At 45.7% G+C, this 23,620-nt stretch overlaps 1 long non-coding RNA gene across 1 annotated transcript in view; it reads left to right on the top strand.

Annotated features, from left to right (window-relative positions):
- LOC138845852 (uncharacterized) overlaps window positions 1–8,341 on the top strand; it is a 103,778-nt gene extending 95,437 nt beyond the window's left edge. Inside the window, exon 3 of the long non-coding RNA XR_016222527.1 lies at window positions 7,916–8,341. This is a non-coding gene — a long non-coding RNA (uncharacterized LOC138845852). The remainder of the gene's footprint in view (window positions 1–7,915) is intronic.
- The last annotated feature ends 15,279 nt before the right edge of the window (window positions 8,342–23,620 follow it).

Raw genomic sequence — 23,620 nt, 5'->3', positions numbered from 1 at the left:
CTCAGAGTGAAGGGCCCCCAACGTCCTCACATTGGCATTTCCCTGCGAGTGCGCCCATCCTCTCTGCCTTTATTCTGCCACAGTCTTTGTGCGGGCCCTTGAGCCCTCGCTCTTGCACTTCCTCTGAAAGCTCTGTTGCCAAGAAACAAGGAAAGGCCAAAGCTTTTGATGTGAAACTCAGTGTTAATGAGAGAAAGGAGAAGGAAAGTTGGCAGACATCAGATGTGCTTTAGGTTTGCTTAAATCCACTCCAGAAATTATTTTTTTAACAGTATCAAGAAGATCAAGAAAATTGGGAAGGGTGAACGATGACTAGTGTAATGAAGTCACTTTGTGCCAGGAGTTTTACAAGAACAAGAGTGAAATCAGTGCTCAGGGCCTTGGCTTGGAAACCATGTCAGTCTTGCATCACAATTTTGATTCAAGCAAAGGTTCTGGGTAGCCATGAGGGGTGCCTTGGGAACACTGGAAGTGGACATGTGTACTTGGTATTGACAGCAGGATGAGGGGGTGATTAGATATCAATTTTTATCATAATATTTAAACTTAAAATTATTTTGAGATGTAAGCCAGGGCAATATGTTCCCATGTGTCAGTGGTATACAACTAAATACCTTAATTTGCCATAGTTCTAAATTTTCTTAAATGACCAAAATAGATTCTATTTATATATGTTTTTTTCTGATCATTTAAGCTTCTCAGTGCCTACTACCCTACTTCACAGAGTGTATGCTAAATACTTGCATGGATGCATGATAGATCTAAATGGTTATTTAGAAAAATGTGTCCCAAATTGTATGGTGTGGATCTTGTTAAAATACAGAGCCATTCACTCAGTGACCATCTGAATTTCCAGTGAGCTTTTAGATGATGTCTGGGTTGATGTCTTTAGGCCACACTTGGAGAAGCAAGCATTTCAAAGACTGAAAAGGGAGGGCATCCTTTGGCATGTTTCCATCTGTGTCTGAGACAGTGGTCGAGTGAACTAAGCTGTGAATGCAGCACAAGGTCTAATGGCCAGAGCTCTACCCTTCATGCTGCTACTAATGAGCCTGTGAGGCTGCGCAGATCCCACCCCGCCCCCACCACTTCGTACCTCAGTTTCCAGTCCTGTAACATGAGCAGGTAGGGCTGGATCATGTTTCTAGCTGTCCTGAGGAGCCCTCTAGCACCACAGAGAAGCCTCAGGGACCCTTAAGGGAAGTGTGAGGCAGGTGCAAGGAGGAGGAAATGTGCAGGCAGCGGAGAAGGAGCCATTAAGGAGAAGGTGGAAGGATGACCAGGAATGCATCCTGTTACTGAGAAGATGGCTTTAAGGACACAGTTTTTGGATTGGGTGCAGTGCTTTCCACCAGTTGTCATCCTACACGACATTGAAGGCCAGCCTGTTTCTCACTTCTGGGATTGTGATACATGTGTTGTTCTAAAGAAGTCAAAGTTAATTCTGGACTTGACCCCTTACTGGCTGTTACCTAGAGTGCTGAAGATCATTCTCTATTACTCACCCATCTCTTAGGCACATTTGTGAGCTTGTCTTCTGAAAGTCTGGAGGAGGTAAGTAAGTAGGGGATAGTATGAGGAGTGGACAATGCCTGTGACCTCGGTTGGCCCCTTGGTTGCCCTGCAGAACTCCCCCAGCCCCCCATTACCACCGTTGCTATTAACAGCTTCATTGATGAGGCTGTGACCTAGACCTCTCACAGCTCTGGTATTCTAGGTTTGATTCTCTTCATGGCACAGGAGGAAGAATGGGAAATGCCAATGGAATGACTCAGCAGGCACTGCAAAATGTCCTGCTGTTCCTGCAGCCTGATCTACTCACCCTCCTTCCTGCCGCTTGCCCCAGCAGACCTTCCTTTTCCAGCGGTCCCTGGGAACAGTGAGACAGCTACTTAGTCAGCTGCCGCTCTTGGGCAGCGATCCAGCGGGAGCGGATGGTCTGAGTCTGGGCGGGCATGAGGCAGACCTGCTGAGGTTGCTCTTATGCCCTCTCTTCATTTCCAGGAAAGAGGGCGGGAGGAGAAGAAAGGGAAGTTTCCAGTGACTTATTTCTATAGCTTGGAAGCAGTTCTTCTTTCCATCTCTAGCTGCACATTAAAATCACCTGTAGCCACGACTCAGCGATCAGTACCACTTGCACCCCATCCATGTGACTCTCTGTTTTGCTGAGGTAAGAGAGGAGAGGATACAGAGAATCCGTATTCACTCTCTCGTTCTTCAGACGCACAGCATAAGGGCTGGCACTCTGAAATGGCCCTGCCCAACTGTGTGAGGGTGATGGGTGTCCTTCTGAGAGGAGAGGCAGAGGCAGAAGTTGGGGTGACTGTCACGGCCGAGAAACCCCTGGAGTCACCACAAACTGGGAGAAATAAGGAAAGATTCCCCCAGAAAGCCTTCAGACAGAGTGAAACCTTGATTTCAGATTTCTGGCCTGCAGAATTATGACAGAATACATTTCTGCTTGAAGCCATTGATTTTGTGGTACTTTGTTAAGGTAGCCCTAGGAAATACCTGCATATTTTGGTAGCCAAAAGCAAGGTGTCCTAAATACCTACACCGTGAGAGTGGTTGTGGGATTGGGAAATGAGCAGAGACCGGAAGAAGTCCAGATTCTGGTGAAGTCTCAAAAGGAAGTGAGGGACGTGGTAGAGACAGTTGCTGTGGTCCTGGAGAATATGAAGAAGATGGTTTTGGAAACTGAAGGAAGGGCAACACTTATTACATACTGGAAGAACACTTGACTGACCTGTGTTTTCTGTGTCGCATGGAAAGTGGACCCTGTAAGCCATGAGCTTGGATATTCAGCTGGTCGTTTCCAAGCAAGGTGTTGAGAGTGGAGTCTGCTTTCTCTTTACCATTTATAGTAAAATGCAAGTGGAAAGATAACTTGATGAAGGAACTGTTAAACTTTAAATTGAGAGGTTCTCAGTCCATCAATATTAATAATAACAATAACAATAATATTAGGGGACTTTAATAGTGCATTCTCAACAATGGTAGATCATTCAAAAAGAAAATCAGGAAACAGTGTATTGAATAATACTCTAAACCAAGCAAACCTAAAAATCACACACAGAACCTTAAATCTGACATTAGCAGTATACATATTGTTTATTTTTTAGATTTATTTTATTCGGAAAGCAGAGTGATAGGGAGAGAGAAGGATCTTTTATCTGCTGGTTCACTCCCCAGATAGCCTCAATAGCTAAGGCTGGTCCAGGCCAAAGCCAGGAGCCAAACCCAGAGCTCTATCTGGGTCTCCCACATGGCTGGCAGGGGCCCACGTTCTTGGGCCATCCTCTACTGCCTTCCCAGATGCATTGGCAGGGATCTGGATTGGGAGCAGAGTACCTGGGACTCAAACTGGCACAATAACATGGGATCCTGGTGTTACTGGCAGTAGCTTAGCTCAATGTGCCACAGTGCTAGCTCCAGAATACATGATCTCGAACACACAGCATTCGCTGGAATTTTTCATATGCAGATCAGGAAACAAGTCTAAAAATTGAAGATTTAAGTCATATCAAGTTAATTTTTCCAAACATATTGGTATTCAACAAAGATAAATAGTAGGACACCTGGAAAACTCACAAGTATGTGGAAATTAAACAACACACTCCTGAATAACCAATGGGTCAAAGATAAAAACCAAGTGGTGCAGGGACTCTTGATGTAACAAGCATTTGGCACAATGGTTAAGAAACTGTTTGGGATATCTGCTTCTCCTATCACAGGATCTGTGTTGGAATCCCAGACTGTATTATCAGTTCAAGCTTCCTTCTGATGCACACCCTGGGAAGCAGCAGGCAATGGCTCAAGTACTTGAGTCCCTGACACCCATGTGGGAGACCTCAACTGAGTTCTTGGCACTTTGCTTTGACCTAACTCAGCCCCAGGTGTTATGGCCATTGGGGAGTGAACCAGCAGATGACAAATCTCTCCCTGTCTCTCTACCTCTCATCCTCTCTTCCTCTGTCTCTTTGCATTTCCAGTGAATAAAATAAGCAAAAACATAAAAAAAAAAACTTGAGACAAATCAAAATGGAACCACAACATACCTAAGCATATGGGATGCAGCAGTTCTAAGAAAGAAGTTTATAACAGTGAATGCCTGCATTAAGAGGAAGAAAAGGTCTCAATGAATAAGCTAATTTTATACCACAAGGAACTAGAAAAAGGAGAGCAAACTATTCCCATATAAGGGTTAGCACAGGAAAGAAATAAAGATCACAGCAGAAATAAATAAAATAGAAGCTAGAAAAAAATTAAAAAACATTTTTAAAAAACCTTGGGTGTCTTGTCTTAAAAGATAAGCCAAATTGGCAAGCCTTTAGTTGACTAAGAAAAAGGGGGAAAACTTACATAAAATCAGAAATGAAAGATGGCCATTATAGCTGATCCCACTTACATATGAAAGATCATAAAAGGCTATCATGAACAATTATCTATTAACAAAGTGGATAACCTTGAAGAAATGGAAAAAGTCTTAGAAATATACAACTGACCAATACTAAGTCATGGAAGAAATAGAAAATCTAAACAGACCAATAGCAAGTGCTAAGACTGAATCAGTAACAAAAATCTCCCAATAAGGAAAAGCCCTGGGAGAGGTGGCTTCATGGGTGAATTCTATCAAACATTTAAACAACTAGTACCAATATTTCTCAGACTCTTCCAAAAAAAATTTAGAGAGAACATCTCTAAACATTTTATGAAGCCAGCATTACACTGACATGAAAGCCAGATCAGGACACTCTAAGAAAAGAAAAAAGTTTCTGCACAACAAAGGAAACAATCAACAAAATGAAGATAACCTATGGAATGTGAGAAATATTTGCAAACTAAATGTGTGATAGCAGACTAATATCCAAAATGTGAGGTGACCTCAAGAAGTTCATGGAAACATGAAATGAAATTATAAGCTTACTTTGGCTCAAAAAGTTTTTGAAATCCATGCATAGTTTTTCATAATACAAATTTCCCATTAACTTTTAAAAGAACCTTGTATATAAGGTACTCATACAACTCAATGCCAAAAAAGAAAAAAAAATCCAAATAACCTGATTTAAAAATGGGCAAGAGACCTGAATAGACATTTCTCTAAAACCAACTTGCATATTGGCCAATGGATAAATGAAAAAGTGTTCAACATCACTAGTCATCAGAAAAAATGCAAATCAAAACCACAATGAGATATCACTTCACACCTTTCAGAATGGCTATTTTCAAAAATTAAAAGATAAATCTGGGGGGAGAGCACTTGGTGCCGTGGTTAAGACACCACTTGGGACACCTGCATCACATTTCCAAGCATCTGCTTTGAGTCCTGGTTCCTCAGCTTCTGATCCAGCTTCCTGCTAATGCATACCCTGGAAGGCAACACGTAATAGTTCAAGTACTGTGTCCCTGCCACCCATGTGGGAGACCCAGATTAAGTTCCAAGTTTCTGGCTTTGACCTGACCTAGCCCTAGCTATTGCAGGCATTTGGGGAGTGAACCAGTGGTTGGAACCATGGTCTGTCTCCATGTTTCTGTCTGCCTTTCAAATAAAATGAAGAATAAATACATAAAAATTTTTAAAAGATAAATATTGGTGATAATTTGAAGAAAAGAGAATCTTTGTAGGCTTTTGGTGGGGTTATAAATTGGGACAGCCATTATAAAAAAACATTATGGAAATTCCTCAGAACATTAGAACTATAATTACTGTATGATCCATCAATCTCACTTCTGGGTATAGATTTAAAGGATATGAAATCAGTATCTCAAAGAGACAAATGCGTTCTTACGTTTACTGCAGCATTATTCACCATAACCAAGATATGGAAACAACCTAGGAGTCCTTTGATGAATGAATGGCTTAAAAAAATGTGCTATCTGCCATTGACTATTATTCAACCTTAAAAAAGAGGAAATCTTGTCATTTGAAACAACATGGATGAATCCAGCAGACACTGTACTAAGTGAAATTAGCCAGACACAAAAAGACAATGATCTCACTTATACGTAGAATCTAAACAAGTCAAATTCATCGAAACTGAGAATAGAAAGGTGTTTGCCAGGGGGTAGAGGGGTTATGAGTGGAGAAATGGGGGATTTTGGTCAAAGGGTATAAACTTTCAGTTATAAGATGAATATGCTCTATAGATCTAATGTACAGCATGGTGACAATAGTTAACAGTCATCTGTTGTATGCTTGAAACTTGCTAAGGGTAGGACTTGAGAGTGCTCATCACCAACCCACCAACCAACAAACAAAATAAGCAGACAGCTATGTGCAGTGATGGCTATATATATAGATTAGCTTCATCATGGAAATCACCTCCCCATGTGTACAAGCATCAAAACACATTGTATACCTTAAACATACACCATTTTTACTTGTCAATTATACTTCAGTAAAGCTGGAGAGAAAAAATGTGACACCTAAATAAGTTAGGGGGAAGCTATGTCAAGTAGAAGGAATGGCATAAGCTAAGGAGCCCAAATAAGGAATTGTACGGTGCATTTACAAGTAGACAAAATAGCTGGCCTAGAGGGGTTCTGTGGGTGAACTATGGGAGATGAATTTGAAGGTGTGGACATTTGAGGCTAGTAACTTTCGATGGTTTTCTTTGGACAGTAAGGAGGCTACAGAAAGTTTTTACAGAGGTGGCAACTTGTACAGAAAGGTAATCAATCTGTCAATAGTAGGTAAATATATAGGCTGACAGCAAACATCAAAAGATCAGGTACTGTGTCTATCTTACCCACCATTGTCTCCAAGGCACCTGGCACAGTGTCCACCATGAGGTCCAAATTAATAGAGATGATTAATGAAAGAATAAATAGGATTTAAAACACCTTTACAATGCCCCGGATCCCAAACAGCATGAAGAATAAGAGGCGAGAATGACTCTTGGATTGGCCAAAGCTGCACCCCACTGCATCCCTGTACCCAGTGCCTAGGTCCTGGCCAGTGCTACCGCCACCACTGCGGCCAAGAAAAAGAACGAAGGGGATTCTGAAGGAGATCAGCCTGTGGTGAAAGACCACAAAGAAGAATCTGCCAGGTTGTCTGCTGAACCTGCTCCTCCAAAGGCAGAACCCAAGCCTAAACAAGGCTCCTGCCAAAAAGAGAGAGAGGTGCCCAAAGGGAAAAGGGAAAGAGCTGATGCTGGCAAGGGTGGGAATGGACCTGCAGAAACTGGAGACACTAACACAGACCAAGCAGAGACAGTTGCAGGTGCCGCAGACCCCAAGAGAAATGTGTGCAGTTTTGATAACGTTGCACTTCTGGTGACCAGACAGTTTAAAATACTATTTTTCTAAAGATTTATTTATTTGAAAGAGAGAGCAAGAGAGGGAGAGACAAAGAGAGATCTGTCATCTACTGGCTCACTCCTCAGATAGCTAAAATGGCCCGGGCTGGACCAAGCCAAAGTCAGAGGCTTCATCCCACCTCCTACGTGGGCAGCAGGGACCCAAACACTTGAGTCATCTTCCACTGCTTTTCCCAGGCCATCAGCAGACAGCTGGATTAGAAGTGGAGCAGCCAGGACACAAACTAGTGCCCATAGGGGATGCTGGCACCACAGGCAGTAGTTTTACCCAGTATACCATAATGCTCACTCCTGAAAACTACTTTTTATCAAAGTTTTTGAAAGCAGAATTTTGTTTTACTCTTTTTTTAAGGTATGCTGTTAGCACACAGAACACTGCAGTATTTTTGGGGGGGCAGAGACACAGGTCATTAACAGAAGGTCTCCAAAGCTGAATTGATTTGGTGGAAACACTTCCCCCACTAGTTCTGAGACTTCCTCTTGGCTCCCAGGAGGAGGAATTCCCTGCTCCTGACACCCAGCCACCAGGGCACAAAACCTTGTGGCCCTGGAAAAACTAAATTCTATTTTCTGTCCTCTTCCTTTTCCCCTAGACTTAACTCTGTTACACCCAGAAACCTGTTGGGACCTGAACCCCCTTCCTCGTGACGTCATGGAGGTGGTGTCCATCTAAACAGCAGTGGTGCCTTTTCTAGAGTGTGGATCTTCCGACTGATTGATAATTCTGCCTGTTTTTGTTGCGCTTCCTGAATATCAAAGTCAGCTTTCAAAAAGCTGCTCAACACCATTCCAGATGTGACTCGTCCACCCTCCCTCTGACCTTTCGTTGTTTGGAGCATCCAGCGAAAGCTTCCTTGGGCCTTCCAGTGGCTCTCTGGTGTTGTAGCCCATTGAAGAAGGCACTGTGAAAGTGGTTGTATTTCGCGGAGTGATTGTCTGAAATACCATGATTGTTTATGAAGAGGATCTTTAATAAAGCTGGATACAGTTTGGTTTGTGGAATAAAAGGCTCAGTGGAAGGAGTGCTGGCTTAAGTTCAGTTAGGAGAATGTTTCATACGACACCCTGTTTTATGAGTGGGAGCCAGAGTAAACAAAGAAAGCAATGAGTCTCAGAGAGAGACTTCGCACGACAGAGTCTACTGAATATGGTGCTAATCACGTCTGGGCAGAGGCAGAAAGCGGAATCCAGGCTGAGTTGAGTGATTGGGAAATAAAGGAGCAGAAGAGGAGCTGTTTGGAAATTATGAATTTGGTGTTATTCAGCAATGCATTCACTCACTCATTCATTTTATTCCTCCAACTGATGGTATTTTAGGCGGGGGGAACCGAAATAAAGGGACTAAAGCAGGAGAGGGTTTGGTGGTCTCAAGGCATGGAGAGGAAGTTAGCCAGTGGCTCGTGTCGCACGAGGAGAGAGTGCAGCGACAGGAGGCAGTGTGGTATCCTGGCTGTGGGCCCTGGAGCTGGACTGCCTGGGCATCCACCCTGGCCCTGCCATTTCTAGCTGTGTGGCTTTGGGCAAGTTATTTAACCTCTCTGTACCCCCTACTCTTCATTTTGAAAATGGTGGGGAAAATTAGTGGGAGAGAGAGCTCCCCTTATTTCATGTGGAGTTGCTGAGTGAAGTAGTTTGTCAAGTGCTGAGAACAGTGTCTGGCATGTAATCAATGTGCAATGAGTGTTAATGTTATCATTAGTGCTTTAGTCACCTTATACAAAATACAAGTTAGAGAAATAAATGAATAAAACCTCTGGGGATGTTGGGATTGGCTGAATTTATTTTGCCTGCGGGAAGGACAAGTATTCAGGGTACCAAATATAGAATTCAGGGCTGGAAAGTGTCCCCTGCGTACCTGGAACCTGTGGCTGTGACCTTGGGGAGTGGGGTCTTTGAAAAGGTAGTCAAGGCAAGACGAGATTGTGCTAGATCAGGGCAGGCTCTGACTGCAAAGACTGCTGTTTTGACAACAGAAAGAAGGGGGCGGGCGCAGAAAAAGAGATGGGCAGGTAAGGGCCGTGGTCCAGACGGGATGGATGCAGCCAATCCCAGGAACCTCTGCAGCCTCCCCCACCCCAACTCACATCTGGAGGAGACAAAGTAGGCTTCTCCCCTAGAGGGGGGAAGCCTGCTCATGAGCTGGTTTCCTGGGAGCCCCAGCCTTGGAAGGACTTTAGTGTCTGCATTTAGGGGTTGGGTCTGTGATGCGGTGAAGGCAGCTCTGAGAAACAGACGCAGGGCAGGTCCTCGACATGGGTGCACCTTGACCAAGAAAGCATCCGCAGCCACCTTTCCACACCACTCCACTCTGCCTTCCCAGCAACAGTGCACAGCTGCTCCTGCCTCTCTCTCAACAGCCGGCATCGCCAAGCTTCCTCATTTTCTAACCACCTTGCAGCTACAAAGCAACATCTGCATCCCTCGAATTTTCCATTTCCCCAATTATCTCCTACTTTGAATATCTCACGGTACGCTTGTTAGCTTCTTGCCAGGCCTTCTCTGTTTTGGATATTCCTCTTGGGCCTACTTTCTCTTTCTTATGGATTTGCAGGAATTCTGTGTATCTTCCTGTTGTAATCCCTCACTGGTTGTAGACATTGCAAATATCTTTTTTTCAGCTATGCTTCCATTTTTACCGTATTGTCTTCCATTGAGCTGAAGTCCTCAATGTATTTCCTTTTCTTTTTGATTGCTCTCACCCACGCCAAACTGTCCTCGCCTTCTTTATTGGTTCTGTTGGAACTCACTAAGTGATATGACAGCATCACATTAGATGACCTGTCTCTGTTCGCTTGGCCTTCAACTGTTGCATGGGTATTTTTCTGAACCCAGTAAGCTCTGTGGTAGTATAGTGGAAGCCAGGGCCTGGGATGGTAGGCCTCATTCTGTAACAGAAATTACGGCAGCTAATTAGGAACATTTGCTTGCTATCAGGCTGTGCACATGTGGATTTGATGTCCTGTGGTTGGGCCAGGAGTTGTAGCTCTGTCACTTCACCACCACCCCACCCCCTGACTTCATATGCCCCCAGGGAACCTGCTAAGATGCATCAGGGCAAGCAGCAAACAGTCCTTTGGCCAGCAGTGCAAGCGACAACAGGTGTGTGGGGCCGGGGGGATTTTAGGGGCGAGTGTTCACTGAATCATACAATGTGGGAGCTGGAAAGGACCTCAGAGATCATCTGTCTCTACCCCCACATTTAAAAATGCAGGAACTGAGACCCAGGGAAATAAAGGGGCTTGTCCAAGTTGCGTAGCTGTGAGTGAGTTGCTGCACTGGAACCCAGGTCTCTCAAGGCCCAATCAGTGTTTTTGACCGTTTTTTTCCAAGAGGATGCCAGAGATCAGTTTTTGGACGGCTCTGAATCAGGTCCAGGACTTAATCCAGGAAGCCCCTGGAATTTGGACTCAGCCTCTCCCACCTTTTCCTTTGCCATTCTTAGTCTGTGCCGTGTTACCCTCTCCTCCCACTTGTAAGCCTTTGCCTAGGCTGGGTTGCAGCAGAGCCGGGCCCGACAGCACTGCCCCGTTCTCCCTGTCGGTCTCATCCTTCAAGGCTCAGGCCTGCCTCCCCCTGCCACTGTTCATGACTATTATCCTCTCCCTTCCTCAGGCGTCCATAACATCTGGAGTCCCTACAGACACAAGCTAGGTGATTACCTGCTCACCCCCCCACCCCATTTTTCTGGAATGTTTATGTTGTACAGTTGATTGAGCAAGTCACTTAATGTTTTTATACCTTCCTCAGTTTACTCACTGTTGGAAAAAGGAAGAGTTCCTCAAGACCTTGTCTAAGGATGCTTCTAAATCTAACTCGCTATCTTCCCAAGATTTTAAATATTGGCTAGAGAGAGATGACAGAGATCTCTCATCCTCTGGTTTACTTCCCACACGCCCACAACAGCCAGGGCTGGGCCAGGATTGAAACTTGGGAGCAGAGAACTCAACCCAAGTCTCTCACATAGATGGCAGGAACCCAGTGACTTGGGTCATCACCCCTTCCTCCCAGAGTGAGCATTAGCGAGAAGTGGGCTTCAGGAGCTGGAGCTGGAGCTGGGAGCTGGACCCAGGCACTCCGAGGTGGAACGTGGGCATCTTCACTGCCCCTCTCTTTGTAAGCTCAGCTCCCCACGGGAAGCTCCTCCTTTGCTTCTTTCTTGCAATTCTCCTAGCCTAGTGGGTCTCGGTTTGCTCCGGAGGGGATATTCAACAGTGGTTGGAGATGGTCTCGGTTGTCACAACTGGGGGAGGGAGGCGAAACATTCTCTACCACATACATCAGCCCCCTGCAAAAGTGGATTTTCCAGCTCAAAATAGAGAGACTCTACTGTGGTACCTACCCAGACAACAAACTCTGAAAACCCTGAGCGCTTTCATCTTTCAGGCAAAGATTGCTTGAGCTCATGGAAGAGATGCTGCTGGAAACGGATCTGTCATGGCCGGGGGCGGGGAAGAAAAGAAAGTGAACAGTCATGCAAAATGAAAAAGCTCAGTCAGAGGAGACAACAGCTCTTGCCTCAGTCAAGCGAGAGTACAGTGAGTAAGGAACCGTTGGGTGGAAGAGCCAAGAGCTGAGAAGTCATTATTTTGTAGGAGGTGTTGATTTCAATAGCTCTTCTTCCAGATGTCTCTAAGGGAACCCCTTGTGAGTGTGGTAAACAGAGGCAATGACAACACTGGAACACATGAGAAAAGTTCTGGGAACTACAATTTATGTTGTCACGAACTCTTGTGTTTATAAAGTCCTTATTCTTACCTTCCGTTAAAATAAATCCTGGGCGATGAAAGTCTGGCTTTCATTTAAGGATGGAGCAAGGAAATTGGTTCCATGCGCTCCAAGCTCTGGCCTCCGTAAAGCCCACAGACTCCAGGTCCCCAGGCAGGGTTTTCTGGGATGGGCATGACGGGTGACCAAGTGCCCTCAGGGGCTCCTCCCAGCCTCCGCCTTGGCCGGGCTCCCCACCTTCTCACCCATCACGTCCTGGCTGTCTTTCTCCTTAGGTCGTAAGGCGCAAGGCAGTCACTTCATTACTCCTTTGCCCCCACGCCTGCTGCTGTCCGTCATCGGATACATACAGTAAATGTCCTAGCTGCACAAAACAGGAGACTGCTCAAAAAGCTGGGTTTGAAGGGAAAACTCCTTCAAGTACAAACCCCTCGAGAAGGACTAGTCCTCCACCCCGCCGGAGGCTGGGCGGCAGATCCCTCCGCCAGCTCTCTTGACAAGCGGAGGTGTCGGGCAGGGTTTCTGTTTAGATTTCCTTGGGGGAAAGAAATGCCTAAATTAAACATTGAGATTCTTGAAACTATTTCAGTTCCCGGTTAGTTCTTCTAATCACACGTGCCTGAAGGGAGGTGTTGTTTCACTGAGGAAAAGTTCTCCCTGGGTGGGGGGACTTCCAGCGGTTCATTTCAGGAGAGCTCTGGGCCCACGGTCAGGTGCAGCGTCTTGCAAAGGGGCTGAAATAAGTCTAGAAGCCACATTCAGGGATGGCTTTTAAAAAAAAAAAAAAAAAAAAAAAAAAAAAAAAAAAAAAAACTCTCCGATTCCTCTCTGGATCCATAGAAAAATGTGTTCTCAATGTTCCTTTTCCAGAGGAGAAAAATCAGGGAATTAAAACACCTCTGTGCCCTTTTTTTGTTTGTTTGTTTTTTAATCTATCTTGAAAAGGTTTTTGGGACAATGTGCTGAGGCAGGAACTGGCAGCTGTATGATCTGTTGTACCTGAGCAAGTGCAAACAGAGGAGCACCACACATTGATAACATTTGATGGTCCTTCATTGCCGGTGGTGGAGAGTGGGCACTAAAGAACTCTCGACCCCCGAGGCTCAAGGCAAGAGGGTTTATAAAGGCACAGACAGGTGTGTGGGGCCGGGGGGATTTTAGGGATTTTCATGGAGGGGAGGGGGAATATGTGGATACTAGGATCGGGGTGGGCGGATTCATGGTTACTAGGATCAATCTGACCCAAGGCCTATGCAAAGTTAATATCAATTACAATCTTGACATTAGACAAATTACAACCTTAACATTAATTCAGGTGCAACCTGCTTATTTTAAGCTTGAGCGATCATGCTAGGGAGTTTCTGTGCTCTGCCAAGTGGGATGCTCTGTACTGTCATCATCTGAGTTTTAGATCCTAGTTTCAGCCCAGAGTTTCACAGTGGGGGATGCTTTCTCAAGATGGAGTCCCGGGTGCTCTAAAACGGAATCCCTGCTGTCAAAGTATCACTTTAGATCAGTACAGAAATCAGTGAGTTCAGGGGAAGATGGAATGAAGAGATAAATTTATTTTGGTGCAAGACAATTTGGAATCCATGAATCGATTTTTTTTTAATAAAAAGTTATTTGAAAAGTAGAGTGACAGAGACAGAAGAGAGAGAGGGCGAGAGAAAAAGAAAGAGAGAGACAGAGAGAGAATTCTTCACCCCCTGGTTCATTCTCCAAATGCCCACAACAGCTGGGGCTGGTTCAGGCTGAAGCTAGAGGGCCACAACTCCATCTAGGTCTCCCACATGGATGCAGAAGTCCGAGTACTTGGGCTATCACGCCCTGCTTTCCCAGATGCATTAGCAGGAGCTGGACTGGAAGTGGAGCAGCCAGGACTCGGACCAGCACTTGGATATGGGATGCCAGTGTCACAAGTGGTTGCTTAACCCATTGTACCATAAAACTGGCCCCATGATGTGCATTTTCCTTGTACGTTAGGAAGACCCTTCATCTATGTGATGGGGATTTCATAAAGGAGCTTCCTTGCTGCTTCCCTTTCTGCAGTGGGATGCATGGCTTCTATGTGTAAAACGACCTGGAAGGCCGGCGCCACGGCTCACTAGGCTAATCCTCCGCCTTGCGGCGCTGGCACACCGGGTTCTGGTCCCGGTTGGGGCGCCGGATTCTGTCCTGGTTGCCCCTCTTCCAGGCCAGCTCTCTGCTGTGGCCAGGGAGTGCAGTGGAGGATGGCCCAAGTGCTTGGGCCCTGCACCCCATGGGAGACCAGGATAAGTACCTGGCTCCTGCCATCGGATCAGCGTGGTGTGCTGGCCGCAGTGCGCTGGCCGCAGCGGCCATTGGAGGGTGAACCAACGGCAAAGGAAGACCTTTCCCTCTGTCTCTCTCTCTCTCACTGTCCACTCTGCCTGGCAAAAAAAAAAAAAAAAAAAACCTGGAAGAACCACAGGAAGGAGTTGGCAAAGGCTAACTGCACGTGTGACTGCACGCACACATGTTGTGGCCCACGGCCCATTTCTGTTCATCTGGAATGTCGTACACTTTCCACCTTCCACCCCGTTCCCTGTCTACACAAGAATCGAGTGTTAAGAACCTTGGATTGCCACTCTGCCCCTTCAAGACCAATGCACACAGCCGTGGGCCTCTGCTTGGAACTTCTCCCCCACTGCCCATGTTGTGATCATCTAAGAGCGCGATACCAAGAGAGTGAGCAGCACTTCGTCTGAGCTCCGGTTCCACTTTCATAGGCCTGTCACGCCTGCTTGGCCGGGCACAGCCAAGGCTCATTTTACAAGAAGCTACCCAGAAAGCTCAGAATGAGGAAAGATGAGTAAACTCTCGGTTTGAAGGCACGGTTTGTGGAGTGGAGGAGAGGGAGAACCCCTTCGCCCTTTACGTCACAGGGGCGGGGAAACTTTTTCCTGCCGAGGGCCATTTGGATATTTGTCATATTTACGTCATCTGCGGGCTGTACAAAATGATCAGCTTCCAAGTGAGCCTGCTATGGTTTATCGAACTTTGAGTCCCACCTGTGGCTGCTCTGGCGGGGCCAGAACAAATGATTTTGCCGGCCTTATACAGCCAGTGGGCCAGACGCCCCCACCCCTGCTGCGGAGAACACGTGACTTAGAGAAGCTCTGCTTCAAAGTTCTCCTGGCTCCGGTATGGAAAGGTGCGGCCCAGTTACTAGCTACCACCTTATATGCCTTTTGCTAACTTTGACTTTTGATCATCTCACTGTAATTCTACTCTTTCCCCAAATATAGAGGATGATAGCTTTTGCAAACAGCTCACAACACTGTGTAGCTGGCAGAACTGGAAGGCAGATCCTTAAGATTCTGCACCCACACTCGTGCCCATGCCCTGCACAGTGAATAAGCAGGAGGATGAATGTGGTGAGTTTTATCCCTGTGACCAGGCTGGGTCCTGTGTCACTACCACTTGGAAGAAGAGGGAAGCGCTGCTAGCCCCACCCCATCGTGTTCACCCTTTCCAATCAGAGAGGTTTTTTCTGGCCCTGGGGCAGCCAGGGAAGGCAGAGACCTGAAGCAGAGACTTGACCTGGGTGAGTTGTTGCTCATCTGTGAATGGAAGGGGCCACGTGGTAAGGAATGAGGGTGACCTCTAAGAGCTGAGAGTGGCTCCCAGTGGGCAGACCCCACACCCACGACTGTAAGGAAGTGAATTCTGCCAGCAGAATCCAAGCCCTCAAAGGGAATGCAGTTGCATCTGGAGCCTTGACGTCAGCCAGGTGAGACCTGAGCAGAGGGCCCAGCCTCGTGTGTCCAGGCTTCTGAGCTACAGAAATGGGAGACAATGAGTTTGTGTTTTAAGACACGAAGCCTGAGCTAATTTACTAGGCAACAATGGAGAATCGATGTGAAGAAGGAGAAAGTGTCTGGGAGAAGAAAGCTAAGAAGTGGCAATACCTCTTCTTCTGCTGGGTTCCACGATAAAGCTATGGTGATGGCCAGTCTTGTGGGCCACTTTGGCTGGCTGTGGTGCCCATGTCGGGCCAAAGCCTGGTCCAGATGTGGCTGTGGAGGTGTTTTGAAGAGGCACTGCACATCTGCAGTCAGCAAGGGAGATCACCCACCTTAGAGTGGGTGGCCTCTACCAAGATATTGAGAGAAAACGCTGAGGTTTCCCCGAGAAGAAGGAATTCTGAGAAACTGTAACACCAACATCCTGCCTGGGTTGCCAGTTTTCCAACCTGCTCTCTGGACTTTGAACTTTCCAGTCCCCACAATCATATGATCCAATTCCTTAAAAAGGAATTTCTGCATCACTAACCTAGTGATTGAGCTCTCTGGAGGACCTTGACCAATGGCCATGAACTCAGTTCCCCTTGGACACCACACAGAGGGACAAGATTCACTGGAAGACAGTGAGGACTGGCATCCGACACCCAGGTCAGTCCTGGGTGCCCACAAATGCAGGCTGCAGTGGCAGGTCTTTTGCTGTTTTTCAAAAGCCAGAAGTCCATAGTTTTTTTTAAAGATTGACTAATTTATTTTGAAAGTCAGAATTATAGAGAGAGAGGATGAGAAAGAGAGAGAGATCTTCCATGTGCTGCTTCACTCCCCAGTTGGCCCCAACAGCCAGCACTGGGCCAGGCTGAAGCCAGAAGTCAGGAGCTTCATCTAGGTCTCCCACATGGGTGCAGGGGTCCCGACACTTGGGTCATCTGCTGCTGCTTTTCCCAGGCCATTAGCAGGGAGCTGGATCAGAACCAGTACCCATACCTACATACCTATATGGGATACTGGCATCACAGGTGGCAACTTTACCTGCCATGACATAACACCCTCCTCTAATACACAAAGAATTTTAGACACACACACACACACACACACACAACGTACACCAGTTGCCTGAATTACAAATGTTGGTAATTAACCAAAAAAATTTAAAAAAACATTGTGTGGACCCCAAGGAAGCAGACACATTCAGACTGTGGGCTGCTTTTCAGAACAGACGTGATGTGTTTCAGTAAGTCAAAGTCAAGGTGGTTTTTTGTTTGTTTGTGGTTTTTTTTTTTTTTTTTTTTTTTGACAGAGTGGACAGTGAGAGAGAGAGACAGAGAGAAAGGTCTTCCTTTGCCGTTGGTTCACCCTCCAATGACCGCCGTGGCCGGTGCGCTGCGGCCAGCACACCGCGCAAAGTCAAGGTTTTAAAAAGAGAGACCAGGACTTGGAGAATGTTGCAGAAAGATTAGACGAGACTCACCAGGCTGAACAACCAAGTGGAGTCTGGCCTATGGTACCTGGCCTACATTTTGGGGTAGTTGTGGAAATTTGAATATGAATGGGTGTGAGATGATACTGGGTGTTTCCAGTTAATGTAGTTGGGAGTAAGAATGATATTGTGGATATATAAGAGAAGTACTAAAAAAATTTTTAGAGGTCTATACTGAGATATTTAGGCCTGAACTATAGTGACATCTGCAATTATTTAAAAATTCTTATCTCTCTCTGCTTGCCACACACAAACACATAGTAAAATACTGACAATGATTAAATCTAGATATCAGATACATATATGCCTGTTGTACTATTCCTTGTATTTTCTGTATGTTTGAGACATTTTATAAGTGATTGTTTTTCTTTAAAAAAAAAAAAAACTTAGTGAAAGAGAGACAAATCTGCCATCCATTAGTTCACTCCCCGAATGGCTACAATGTCCTAGAGTAGGCCAGGCCAAAGCTTGGAGCTTCTTTTGGGTCTCCCACATTGTACAGGGGCTCAAGATGGCACTTGTCCATCTTCTGCTGCTTTCTGCTTTCCCAGGTGCATTACCAGGGAGCTAGATCAGAAGTAGATTTGAACTGGCACCCACATGGGCTGCTGGCATCGCAGGTAGTGGCTTAGCCCACTTGCCACAATGCTGGCCCCAGTCATTATTTTTCAAAAGCCAGTGGGTACAGTAGACCCCACTTCATATGCCAGTGGATCCAGTTCGCAGTTGTTAGCAGGTTCCAACACTTTCTACAAGGCCAACAAGGGAACTCAGGAAGAACCACCAAGGGACAATAGGAGGCTAGACTGTGGATCCTGTGCACCTGCACAGAGGAGCAGCTGGGAGCCTGGGAGAATCCTGGAAGCCACAGCCCCAGACAGCTGCCCTCCATCTCCCTCTGATGGGCCTGGGTCCTGCCCGAGCCCTGGATACCACTGGTGGTCTTTGCTACTTAAATAACTTCCCGGAACAGCCCTGCAGTCCCCACGCTGTCCTTGGGAGACCACAGAAGGTCCTGTCACCAGCAAACAGGATGGAAACCCACTGAGCTTCTCTCTCCCAACCCCAGAAATGCACCCGAGGCACATTTTGAAATCAAGCAGTGTATGTTTCTAAAACAGTTGTAAGTAAACAAATCTGGTTGTTTACCTTTTGCTTTGTTTTGTTTTTGTTATTTTTGCTATTGGATGGTTAGGAAAAAGTGTCAAAAAATTAAGAGACTGGAGTCAGCACCAAGCCATGCACTGGAGCTGGTCTCCACCTTGAAACCCTGTGTGAGAGCACTGGCTGACTTTTCAGGACACTCTCCTAATAAGCAGATGTGAAGAGTCTTTGGGGCCGGCACCATGGCTCACTAGGCTAATCCTCCGCCTTGCGGCGCCGGCACACCGGGTTCTGGTCCCGGTCGGGGCGCCAGATTCTGTCCCAGTTGCCCCTCTTCCAGGCCAGCCCTCTGCTGTGGCCAGGGAGTGCAGTGGAGGATGGCCCAAGTACTTGGGCCCTGCACCCCATGGGAGACCAGGAGAAGCACCTGGCTCCTGCCATCGGATCAGCGCGGGGCGCCGGCCGCGGCGGCCACTGGAGGGTGAACAAATGGAAAAGGAAGACCTTTCTCTCTGTCTCTCTCTCTCACTGTCCACTCTGCCTGTCAAAAAAAAAAAAAAAAAAAGATTTTTTTGGCCACCCAGAAAGTCAACAAAGTGCCTTGAATGCCCCAAAGAACTGTGCCATGACCTTTGACCTTTGCTCCAGGTCTCTCTGTGCTCTGCCTGGGCCACTTCCACCCTTTGGTAACCATTGCTTAGATTGTGCTTTGTCTTTAACTTCAGACTGGTTAAGCCACGTTTGATCTCTTGTTCTAATTCTTGGAAGAAATGCTTCGGCGTCTTTATCTCATCCATTGAAAATTTCCATTGAAATTTTGGCTCCACTTCCGGCTGAAGCTGATCTGGCATGAGAGTGCTAGCACACAATGAATAGACCGTTCACTCCATCTTAATTATTTGGTCAGAATTGTGAAAGCTGGACATTCGCAATGTCTACGGCATTGGCTCTTGTTCCTGTTGCTAATTGCTGGTCCTCTTCAATTAGGGCACAAACAAGATTAATTTTTTACTAGCAAATGTATGTGGCAGGTCTTCCACTGTGGGCTTAATTGTCAACCTTGTCTTATCCCTTCTTAAAATAAACTATCCATTTGTAAACTACTACTGGCTTCTTTAGGGCGCTGTCCTGATAAACTCTTGGTAAAGAAGCAATGGTTTTACCATTCATCCACCCAGGCTTCCCCGTAAATGTACTGTGTGTTCCTGCTTCCTGTTCAGCCGAACGCACTTTGCTTTGACAGGGACTGTTTTCACACTGTTGCCATCTCCTCCTTAGAGTCCCAAACTAGACCCTATTCAGATGCAACAAGTAGGCTGAGTTTACTTTACCGTAAAAATAGTTTGAGACCCATGCCTAGGTTTTTTGTGATCTGAATTTCCCATGAACCTTCTGAAGACCCCTTTTATGCACACGTAGCTGAAGTGGAACAAGTCAGCTAGGGAAGGGTGCCTCTCTGCGTATCACAGCTCATGTTTGGACTGGATAACAACAACTGTAGAATGAAGGTTTTTAGTATTTGGCTTGGACTCTATTTTTAGTTGGTGACAAGTCCAGCTGATTTTTAAAATTAGAGCCTAACCCTTTTCCTTCAACATCACAATCTCCCTGTGATAGCAACAGGATGCCTTTCAGAATTTATTGCTTTGGCTGGTTTTACTAGAACCGCTTTTCTGTTTTTAAACTTTAACTCTCTCCTCCCCTATGACCATTAAAAACAGAACCGTCTTCCTGTCTTTTTCTTTTCAACAAATTCTGAGGACAAAACTCACTATGAATTTAATTATTTGGATGAAATAAAGGTAAAAGCCCAAGAAAATATGTAGTCACAGGTGAAAGATTTAATAAAATCTGTGGGAGTAGGGACATTTATCAATATGCATTTTGAGATAAGCGTTTTTTTCCTTTGGTAAGATAATACAGGTACTTTAATTTTTCATTACAGTGGAGGATATAATCATATTCTCTCAAAGATAAAAACGATGTGATACTTTGACATTTTTCAAATGAATTAGAGTTTTAGAGTTCTGAGTTCTAACTCTAGATCAATGGCAATGAAGTTCAGTGATACAGCTATTGTTTTTATAACCCCACAAATAATTAATGTCTATATAATAAAGCATTAAATGTACATCCCCCTCCTAATAAGAAAAAGGGACTACTTGATGTGGGACCTACTTCCTTTGATAGAGTCTCTCACCTATTTTTTAAGAGTGAAACATAAGCTCTTCCACTTACTGTAAGCAGTGATGTCCATACACACAGGCTGGCTATTTGTATATTGGGGGAGAGAAGGGAAATTCCTACCAGGGTTGTTTTTCCCAAACTGAGTATTGACATTGACTTATTTGCAGTTGATAAATTACTATTGACTATATTTTTAGTTCGCGTGCCTCTTTTTCCTTGTCACAAATCACTTCGGTGTTCTCCTTGGAGTCTGGATGATTCTCAAGTGTTATCAGAAGCGACCCTTGAGTATTTTGGTACGTGCAAATGCAAGAGAGCTCTAAGTGATAGAGTATTCAGGGCATGTAGACAGAATGGCTGTGTAATTTTTCAGCTTTTCTAAAGCAGTGCCGGGAATCTTCACAGGAATTTAAATATGTCCGTTTTTAAGCAGGCATAATTTTTATGTGATTTGTCTTCATTTTTGACACTCACCACCCCCGCCCACACAAATACACCCACACCGGATAGACTCTCACAGAAAGGGCTGGAATGAATGGAATGCCACTTAGTTCTTCCAGGGGAGATTGCTCATCATTGTTCTGGAATCCAAAATAGGGAGAGAGCAGCTTCTTAAGAAAAGGGTGACAGGACGCGAGCCCACACTCAGGGTGCATCAGCTGGTCTCACGGAAAGGAGTCCTCCAGTTAGGCAGTTGTGCTAAGTCACCATTATTGTGACTCGGCGAAGACATGACACAAAAAGGAGAAAGTTATAATCTCCCTCCGCAGGGTAGGAGTTCAGTGCCTTCTGCTTGTCCTGAATCTGGAGCAGCTGCACAAAAATCAGAGCCCATTTGACTGATTGCTAACACTGCGTTTCATTCAGTCAGCCAGCCAGCCAGCCATTCAGATTGGAGAAGGCATGTGGGAGATAACGGGAAAGAAAAATGTAGATCCCGGTTTTCAGCCTCGCCTGTTGGGTAGATGAATGATTTACTAAAAGATGACAACAAAAGCCCAGAAAGATAAGAAATGTTTGTCCTTGTTAGCTAGAAAAGGTCTTTCTAAGCATAGCATAAAACCAAGAAGTCCTTAAAGAAAAGAGCAATAGATCTGACCACATGAAAGTTTAAAATATCTGACATGATAAGCTAGGATCTGAATAAAGTTAAAGGAAAAGTGAAAGACAAGGGAAATTCGCAACTTATACAGCAGATCAAAGGTTTGCATTTTTAATAATAGAAGAAAAATCCAATGAGAAGAAACATTAGTAACATTAATATTTAAAATGAAAAATTATCTATATGGATATATATACATACACAGAGATACACTGTTTTGTATATCAGATTTGAAAAAATTAACCCGTCAGACAACATGAATGTCTTGTGTTGGTAAGAATGGGAGGCACAGAAAATCTTACTTCTGGGAGTGTCAGTCATCACAGTGTTTTTGGAGCCAGATCGGATGGCGCCTGGAGAGGTCATAAAACACGTTCCTTCTGTCCAGCAGTTCTACCTGTAGATGACAGTGTGACAAAGGTGTGGCAGAGATCTCACGCCAGGCAAGGAATGCAGCCCACCCACAAGTATTGGGCTGGCAGAGTCTGCAAGGCCAGGGTGGGGAGCAGCAGGGTCTCCCCACCTCCTGCAGGGTGCTGTGGTTCTACACCATGGAAGTGGGTGGTTGGTGAGCTGTCCAGCCCTGTCCTCTGTGGTCAGGATCCCATGTGGCCATAGGATAGCATGAAACTCGAGTTGAAAACACGACCCCCCGCATGTTGTTGGAATCAAGGCAGCCCCCCTCCCTGCCCCACTGCCAGGAGAGGGCCTCAGGAAGCTTAGTCATTCCAGGACAGTGGCATTGCCATGTGGCAGTTTGGTCAGTGTCACCACTGGATAACTTCCCAAAGGGAGCCACAGTGGACGCCACATGCCACGAGAGCTTGGGGAAGAGTGTGCCTACCTTCAGAACTCCTTTTGCCCTCTAACTCAGACGGTGGCCCACTGCAGTGTTTTTTTGGAATTGTCAAACATTCTCTGTTTATTTGAGATAGTGATTCATTTTGTGTTATGTCAGAGAGAAGCCAACAGGCAACCCGGACATTTTGGGAAAGATTAAATACCATCATCAATCTCTTCCACCCCCACCCCTGGCTGTTTCGCTCTCTCTCTCTCCCCCAAGTTCAGGTACGCTTCAAGCAGAAAAGCAACCCCAGGAGTTTACCATCACAACACCATCAGAAGTTCCCTTAGGAAGATCATTCCCGAGTATTAATAGGTCATTCCTGAGTATTAATATAAAGGAGATACACACGACTGTGACTCCTGCCATCCACACAGCCGTAGGCAAATGGCATCCCTTAGCCATCTCCTGAGCCAGACCTTTTGACTAGACCTCAAAGGGGCAAACATTCCAGGCCAGGAAAGGGTGTTTGCTAAACCCATGGGCCAGAAATCCGGTCAGTGTGAAGGAGCGCATAAGCATTTCTGTAATGTACTTGAATGTTTGCAAAGAAAGGCCAAATAATATTTCGAAATGTGAGAAAATCATTGGAGATAGGTTATCTTCTCCATTTGAATTAAGTTAACTCATCCCATTGACTTTTTAACTCAGTTCAAATTCTGCTCATTCCTTCTTGTTTTGCTGTGTACTTTGCCCGTCCTGTCTCTCCACTCCCAGGCTGTGTGGTCTGGGGTTTTCTCTAGGAGGTCACATCCTACTCCTGAATAAAATGAAAAGTCAGACTCCCTCTGTATTGCTCTCTCCTTGGCCTGAGTCACTAGAATTGTTTGGACTGTTGATTACTCCCCAGATTTTGTAGTTTCTTTCCAGGTCTTCTGCAAATAAATAAAAAGGTGCCCCTCGGGGACAAGATTGACCCCAAGCTGGGGTCCACAGCAAAGATATTGCATGCACCATCCATGCCTTTGGCCAGGTGCTCCTGTGCAGTGAGTGTGTGGGCTCCCTGCTTCCTCCTGCACCTGCTCTGCAATGTTAGGCAGAGGACCAGATAGGAAGAAAGGGTGTGTGTGGTGCTGGAAGGAACAACTTGTATTT

Source organism: Oryctolagus cuniculus, chromosome 16, assembly GCF_051225735.1.
Source record: "Oryctolagus cuniculus isolate XC-2025 breed Fujian yellow rabbit chromosome 16, ASM5122573v1, whole genome shotgun sequence".
NCBI lineage: Eukaryota > Metazoa > Chordata > Mammalia > Lagomorpha > Leporidae > Oryctolagus > Oryctolagus cuniculus.
Note: the sequence above shows the minus strand (reverse complement) of the source record. Positions and strands in the feature narration are given on the sequence as shown.